Here is a 9,203-nt window from a genome sequence, read left to right as displayed (position 1 = left end):
ACGTATCGACTCAGCTAATCACACAATGGTACATATCATGAAGGGACAACGTTCACACATGTCAAAGTAAGGTGGGCCCAAGTGCAAAAGTAGAAGCTTAGTAAAGGTGCCTTTGCAATCACTACTACAAAGTAGGAGCATAAAACTATAGAAGTTTTATCACTATTATCATATCTTAAGAATACATTTTAGACCTTAGTCATTGTGTTTTGTGCTTTACAAGTCCCCAAATCCCCTTATTGTTTATCATCCTTAACATTTGATATACAAACGTGATGCAAATGTATAGTGTCTATGACAAACAATTGGTATGCTACAAATAATAAAATGCACAACCACCTCAATAAAGTTTTCCTCTCCTATTTTGGACCATAAGACAATATACCTAGAATTAATCACTACCTAACATGAAGCCGCTCGAGGTGCATTATCAAGTGGTTATACCAACACCTAGCTTTTTTTAAATAGCTATAGTAGATGTACATGACTAATGATATAGAAGTTTCTCTAGATGTGATCCTCAACCAAAAAATTTGTAACAATGACTTGGCAATGAAAGTCCACTCTTGTTGTGAGACACCTTCTTGATGCTATGCATCCCCCCTCCCCCGCACCTCTTTGTCTCTTTCTTTTTGTTCGTGTGTGTGTGTGTGCGTGTGCGTGTGTGTGTGTGTGCATGCATGTGTGCGTGTGTGCATGTGCGGGCATGTAGTCTCACCCATGTGTGCATAAAATTCTCAATGCTTTCCAAGATTATTAACTTTTCTCGACTATGTCTACTTGCTTTCATAAAACAAAAGGTCTTGATCAAATAGTTAAACATGATTGGAACAAAATCATTTGAGTTAGTCATGGACAGAATAAGTCATTTGGCCACAAAACAATTCCCTTCAATCTATATGCCATAGTAATTTGCTTTTGTCCACATCATACAAAGAGTGCTTCACCATGAAATTCCCTTCTCGGTATTAAATATAATGTAATACATGACATATTGAAAAGGGATATCTTTTAATTTATCGTAAGTATTTAAATGATTCACAAACAAGCATGAGCTTTCTGAGATGCTCCAACTCCCTTCTTACAAAAACATGTTTTTTGGTTAATCACTCCGATCACATTGACCAACTCCACCCTCCCATGAGCGATGACAAATCGATAGCTTACTATATTGCTACTTGAATTTTTTACATTCTAGCCCATGTGGGATAGTTGTCCCACTTTTAATAGGAGCAAAATTTAATGTGCAAGTGGAAGGAAGCATGACTTCTCATTTCTAATGTTATAGGACACAACATGGCACTTTTTTGCAAGTGTGCATGTGATTCCTTCCACTTGCACATTGATGAATTTGGTAGTCTGTCATGTTTCAACCCAAATCACAATAAATAAACCCCTTTCCAATTTGGCGATTTATTTTTTATATTTTAGTATGCCCATAAAGCAACACATTATGGTTTTGATTTCAATTGACCCAAGTACTCTAACTTATCATTGTCTACTCCACCTCACTTTCCCACATTTTAAATGCATAGATATGTATTTAACTCTTCGTTTTCAAAAGGTTTTTTTTCTTGAAATGATTGATAGAAACAAAGTGTCTACTGTGATTTGAGTAATGCTTAGAAAACTTTATTAACATCGTGGTGAGCGATAGAATAGACAAATTTCATTATACAACAGAACTTCTTGTGATGCATTGGGCGCTCTTTCTTTTATCATGTGTCCAATACTCAAAAATGTCAAAAGATGATGCGCACGCACACACACACACACACGTGTATCATGTGGCATTGGCAAACGTTTGTGTTGATTTAAGAGATTCTTAAATTAGTGTTTGCATTATCAATTGTAATTATGAGAATCCTTGAGTGAAACCATCAATGCTCATTCCAAGTACTAGCTAATTAGAAGTGCTATTGAATGAGTGAGAGGTGGACACTAAACAACCATACATAGTAATAAAATTATAAAATATTACAACTTTGCTAATTTCTACTAACTCTTTGTTTAGTTATTAAGTTGAGGAATAACTTCAAGTGACTATGCATAGCTACTTTTAACATAAACAAGAATAGCTTCATAGTTGTAACAAAGCCCATGTTCACACATTTTGAATTTGAGTGGCAAACGGATACTAGGATAACACTAATTTTCAACCAATGCAATAATAGAACAAAATACAGTGATGAAGGTTGTTAGGCTGAATTGGAACTTTGTATAATCTATTATAAAATAGAATGTACTCATTTTATAGATATTGTGAATCTTTTTTACTCATTCCTAGGAGACGAGACATCGTACCTAGGATCTTAGCTACCTTTCTCTCATTGATGATAGAATGTAAGTTGGATAATAGATATCTCATTGAATATTATATATTTTATTGAGAGAAAGAGAGGATCTTATTGAAGACTACAAACTCCATGCAATGTCTCATCACGAAATAGAGTTGAAAATAACAAGTAGAGCAAAGATGGTTGAGACTTCAAGTATAGTGAGATCTATTTTAATCTTTCAAGAACATTCATCTTATTAAAAGGGGCTTGTTGGGTGATTAATTACCTAAACTATAGAGAATGCACACTTACATGTAGCACAATCCAAGTGCTTGGTTTTGGTGTGGATTGCCAATTATCTTGGGTTTATATTCAACCTATAGCCACCCAACATATTATGTGGGATGTTAAGGAACTCTTCTTACAGCTTACGAGATTTGAAGGTCTTGTTGTCTCTCTCTATCTCTCTCTCTCTCTCTCTCTCGCATGCATGTCACTTACACATGTTCCTGTATCTTCGCATGCTCACATGCATTTATGTGCATGTATATTCATGTCCACATGCCTACATGTATGTAACTACATGTTCATGTGCCATGCATATGTAATTACAAGTCCTCATGCCTACATGCATGCATTTGAATGTGCACATGCTTGCATACATGTACATGCATGTACACATGCATGCATGCATGCATGTGTATGTCCAATTTCTTCATGCATGTATGGGCATGCCCACATGACTCCATGCATGTATGTGCATGTACACATGTCTTCGTGCATGTATGTGCATGCATTTCCACGTACGTGCATGCATGTGCACATGCCTTCTCACACCCATGCATGAATGTATGTGCACATCCTTGCATACATGTAAGTGCATGTGCACATATTTAAATGCCCATGTGACTGTTACCAGGCATGTACATTCATATGCATATATGTGCATGTCCACATGACTTCATCTATGTATGTGCAAATGCATGCATGAATGTAAGTGCATATGCACATCCAAGCATGTGTGTGTGGTGTGTGTGCACACACGTGTGCACACCCATATATTACTATACGTACATGTGCACAAGTGAGGCTTTGTGTGTGTGCACGTGCGTGCATGGCCACGTGCGCATGCATGCCTACATTGATGTATATACATGCACATATGTAGGCATGTGCGTGTGTGTGTGTGTGTGTGTGTGTGTGTGCATGCACACGTGCTTGTGTGCATGCGTGTGCATTGCATGTATGTACATGCTTACAAAAAGCCTTTGTGTGTGTACGCATGCATGCATGCATGCAAGAATTTACCAGTACACATAAACATCTATGTGTGTGTGCACACTCACGCATGCTTGCACTCACAAGTGCATCCATGTATGTGCATGCACACATGTGGGCACTTGTAGGTGTGTAATATGCACATGTGTGTGTGCGCATGTGCACGCATATTCACAAGGATGTGCATGTGAACCTTTATGTGTGCATGCATGTGAGAGAGTGTTTGTGCACACGTGTGTGTGTGCATGCACTTGTTTGTGCTTGCGTTCATGGGTGTGTGTTTGCATATGTGTGTGTGTGCGGACACGAACACACACACATGTGTGTATGTTACGCATGTGTATGTGTGTGTGAGAGAAAAACTCTCTTAGACTTTGGGCATTGTGGACACTTTGGACACAATAGAACCATGCTTTCTTGGGTCATCGATCTTTTCAACCCTATGTTTTTTTCATTGCCTCGATACGACATTCTATATTTGAGAGTTGTCATGAGGGTGGCATGGTTGATTCTGACATTTCTTTGTGAAAGGCTTCTTAATGGAGTCCATCCTCCATGCACATTAATGTTTTCTTAATTAATAGATAGTGGTTTCACACGAGATAGTGGTTTTCTTAATTAATAGATAGTGGAGAGAGAGAGAGAGAGAGAGAGAGAGAGAGAGTATTACTAATATACTCTATAGAATAGCAAAAGGTCTATGGAACTAAAAAAATCAAAATCAGTTAAGGACTGAGAGTCCATCAAACCACAAAAATTCTATTAAGGACTGAGAGTCCACCCTAGCGTTATGTATTACATCAGGGATGGTCTAATTCTCTCCACATCTATGTTGGTGTCTTAGCTGGCTTGAAATTTTTAATGGCAGTAATGCCTTCCTGCTATATTGCCGACTTGCCATTTTCTGGAGCTTCTCATAGTTTCTCAAGATGAATAGCCTTCATCTTAAGCTCTTGAGGGTGAGATCTTATTGTATCCATATCTTGGTGCCTTTCAAGGCTTTGGTTTGGTTGCCAACCTTTCCTCTCATGTCTTGAATGTGATGATTACATGCTTTTGTGTTGTGCATTCGAATGCCTTCACTATTACAATATACCTATCGATCATGGGCATGGTTTGTACTATTCTGTCAAGGGATTACTCAAATGGTATTAAAGGAACTTTTAAATACTCACTTTGTGAATGCTTTGGCTACCCCCCAATATGTACATTAAGTGCAAGTTTCTCCTAAATTTCTCCTCCTTGAGAGAGAGAGAGAGAGAGAGAGAGAGAGGTTAAATGGTTGGATGCTTCTTTGCGTATGATCTACATAAACACTTTTACCAATAATAAGTACTAGAACTTTCAAACGCTGATTCAACTAATCCAATGTGAGTCCAAATTCTCATGTAAAAAAAGGATATTAATAATTGAGGGTTTATATATAATAAATATTTTACTTTACGTTGCTACCCAACAAAGCATTTTAATTTTGTACATGTAAAATGTGATAATTAGCAAAGCATTAAATTTTAAAAAGGGTGACAAGTAATGTTGTGCTCTTTGTGAGGGAGAAATACACGCATTTTTGAATTCTAGGCCCTATTTATGTTGACTTATGTTGTGCTATAAATTCAAAAAGTATAAGTAGTTAAATGTGGTTCACCATACCTTAATTGATGATATAAAAAGTAATTGACTAAAAAAGTAACAAAGCTCCACCATACCATCCCTTTCTTAGTACCCCCTTAGTATAGTTACTTTCTCAACTTAGCTTTTTACATAGTGATTATGTTTACTTATCCATTCACATTTCTAATTTCAACTATCCATATGAGCTCATTTCATTAATGGTCCACCTTACAAATCAATACTTGTGGAATTAGAACTCAAATTTTTAATGTCCATACAAAAGCCGTGAGATTCAGACCAAGGGGTTCCTTAGAGATTTCGATGGATCTTATCTCACAAGGTCCCAGTTGTGGGCAGAAACCTTCCTTTGATTGGTGTGCACATTAAACCGTGATATCTCTTGCTGCGTGCAGTGAAGGCAGAGAGTGTGTGGCTCATTTTGTTTGCCAGTTTTTGTACTTGATCTTTTTAGGGCTTGACTCGCCCCTTAATACATTCGGCAATTTTGATTTTGATTTTTAAAAAAGCAGTGAGACTCTAGCTTTCATAATAAGAACAAAATTATACCTTAAAACAATAGTGTTAATCAATATATGACTTTTCCAATCTCATTATTGTCTAGATATTGTCTTTCATGGTCTAGGAAAGGCCACAATTAAAAGTTGCAATAATGGTACATGTAAAAGTGCTCATTGAAAATACTCACACTCAAAGCTTCTTCCCATGGGTGTCCATCTATGAGAATTTACTAAAGGAGTGCAAAATTCACCATAAAAGAAAGGAAATAGATGCGATCAATAGGAAAATGTCCTTTTTATTAGAAACTGAATGACATCTTTCTGCTCTCTTGGGGTTAAAATTAAAACTATGATGATGCATAAAATGAGAGTACTATGATTGTACCAATATTGTACACATCTTGAGAAAATCCCACATGGCATGTGCCATCAAATGCCACATGTCAAGTGATCTAGGTAGACATAATTGACAATACCATGGCATAATGACTTTTTATGGGTGTTTGATATGGCAAATCACGTACTTGTGTTTGATGTATCAAACATTATATATTTTGGAAAGTTATACATGCATTTTGACTTGGGTCTCATGACAACTCAAAAAATAATGACCACATGTACATGTTCCCACAATTGGATTTACTCAAATATCTTTATGGCTTTTGATTGATCTCCTGTAATTTCCTCCTATAAGAGTTATTTTATATTTCTTCCAATGAGTTAATTTACATATGAATATTATGTGCACCTTTGCATTACTCACATATGTTGTTTCCCAATGAATGATTCTCATGAAATATTGAATGTGGATCTTGTGACTAACCCAAAATTACATTTCTTTTGTGGTAATTGTATTCTTAAAAGTTGATTACTAAATGAAAATAGTAGTTGCAAGGTTTTTTCCTTTACGTAATTGTACATCTACTTGTAAAAGTTCCATGACACTTGACCAAGGAGGACTGATTTTATACAATTGTTATATTATTTGGTCATCTTCCTCACATATTGTGTGGATGACTAAAGATCACACTAGAGTCTAGCCATTGTGTTATGACATCGTAGCACTTCTTATCTTCTAAGTTCTCAGATCTCTTTGAACATTCAAAAATAAGAATAGAAACATATTGAATAGTTAGTACAATATTTAGTATCTTGATCATGTAATTTGCGTTTCCATATAAAATTTCCTCATGTGACGTTGCACTACTTTCTCTACTGATTGATTCCTCTCTTTTTGTATAAAGGCCATCAATGTTGTGTTTTGGCATAATCACAATCCACAACATAGTTATTAAAGGCGATGTTCAATTCCAAGATTTGCCATACTATCTTTGTGATAAAATGTTTTTTGAAATACTACTTTTATTTCATATAAGATAGAAAGGAATAGTCATAGAAAAAGTTGCATTATCTTTGTAAGAGGAAAAGCCATAGCAGTCACGTGGCCACTATGTAATTAATGATTAGCCTAGCTAGCCCCATTTTGGGAATAAATCCTAGAAAGTAATGGCATATGTCCCACTAATTATTTATTAAAATCAATAAGTTGTTAATAAATATGGCTACTATAATTTTGATCATAGTGTTAAAATTTATTGTATGAGATCTTTAAGTACATTTTTTCAAAAGTTTATGCCATCATTGGCTATAATATATTGTCAATACTACCATAATTAATGATTCTTGGATTCTCTTTACCTAGTACCACTTCAAACTTGCCTCTTGATCAACACCCAAATCCATCCTATTACCTTAACTTGGACCTCCCTTTTTTCCTATTATCATAGAGCAAGATCAAAGTCAATAAAGATACCCACTTGTTAATATACTAATTTTAGGACACATAATGGCATCATGCTTATATTCAAACTCACTCCTAGTAAAGGGACAAAGCATGATTTGATCCATCCATTTCTTGTGAATTGTGAGGAATGCATTGCATTGGGGGGAGCTTATGGGTCGTTTTTTCTATCCTTAACTTATACATCTCTCAATGGTATTGGAGTCTAAAGTAATCTACACATCCCATACTTGAATATGAGACAAAAACATTCTAAAATTGTCTTCTTAATGAGATCATTAAACCATTGCAAATGCTATTTATCATGGATTGTATAGGCAATTAAATTTATTCAAAAAAGAACATTAAAATTTATGTCACGAATATGTGCAAGCTTATATGCAATCACTACACAACAACACAAAGCAAGTATAGATGCGCTTGGTAGACGCGCAAAATAGCGGGCGTGTCTATAGGCATTGCTTGAGTAGAGGAATTACGGGCGCGTCTAATAGCGCGTCTAACAGCTCGTCTATTTGTGCATGTATTAACACGTCTATTTACGTGTTTAAACTGAGAAAATACGAGCCCGTCTAACATTGCGTTTATCAGCGCGTCTATTTGCGCATGTATTAACACATCTATTTGTGCATCTAAACTGAGAAAATACATGCCCATCTAACATTGGATTTATTAGCGCATCTATTTGCGCGTGTATTAGGGCGTTTATTTACGTGTTTACACTGGAAATTAGACGCGTATTTAGACGCAAACTAGAGAATATAGAAAGTGAGATTTTGGTGTACATCATTGCTTTCCAAACATTGCCCATGATTACCAAAGCACATAATTTTAACAGAAACATCAATGCTTTTTTGCAAGCCTGCATATACAAGAATTAAGTGAGTGAGGAACAGTCATGGGAGAGAGCTATCCACATCAACAAGAAACTCAGAAATATATACAAGTGACTCTTGTACCAACCAACCCTTGGCCATGCTACCTTTGGGTCTTGCATTTTGTCTCACGAAGCCCTTCAAGGTCTTCATGAAGCACTCGAGGAAGAACAACCATCGTGCATGTATAGTACCGCATATAGCAATCTCATCCACCAAATGCACTATAAGATGTAGTTGGCTTGTGAGAATAGAATGTGGAAATGTCTCCTCCACTAAACAAACCACCTCCACTAACATAACTCGAGCATTCTCAAGCGTGGTGGGATCTATTTCCTTTGAGCTCACATACCTAGAAATGAAAAAGTATAGCATATTAGCAATATGCATTCAAACTTGCATGGAGCATTGATATGCATCATATTTTGTATCATGTAAAGTACCTCACAAGCTCGCCCATCTTGTAAATACAATCTTTCATGTCCTTCGTCGATGCACTACGTGAAATGCTAGTAGGTAGTATGAACTGAACCCATGAGGAGGTGGTTGATTAGTTGCTTATAATTATTCACTCACAAATTTGAAAGGAAAAAGATATTATGCACATAAAATACTTACTTGGAGCATCTTGTGCCAATCATGAGATTTCAAGCCATATAATTGCTCTACACCTCTTTTCTTGCTCTTTGTAAAGGCTCCCTTCAAACACCTCATGCTTCCAGTGGGAGTACGAATTGTAGTAATAGCGCGCTTCACCGTTGCCATCTCTAGCTTTGATAACCTCCATGGTGTACGAGGTAAAAAAACACACCCATTTGGTCTCTCTTGTGGCCAAGCTTCA

The sequence above is a fragment of the Dipteris shenzhenensis genome, chromosome 17, assembly GCF_047967505.1.
Source record: "Dipteris shenzhenensis isolate YYH24624 ecotype China chromosome 17, Dip_SZ_1.0, whole genome shotgun sequence".
NCBI classification, from domain to species: Eukaryota; Viridiplantae; Streptophyta; class Polypodiopsida; order Gleicheniales; family Dipteridaceae; genus Dipteris; species Dipteris shenzhenensis.
The sequence above is the reverse complement of the archived record's forward strand: the minus strand, read 5'-3'. Positions refer to the sequence as shown.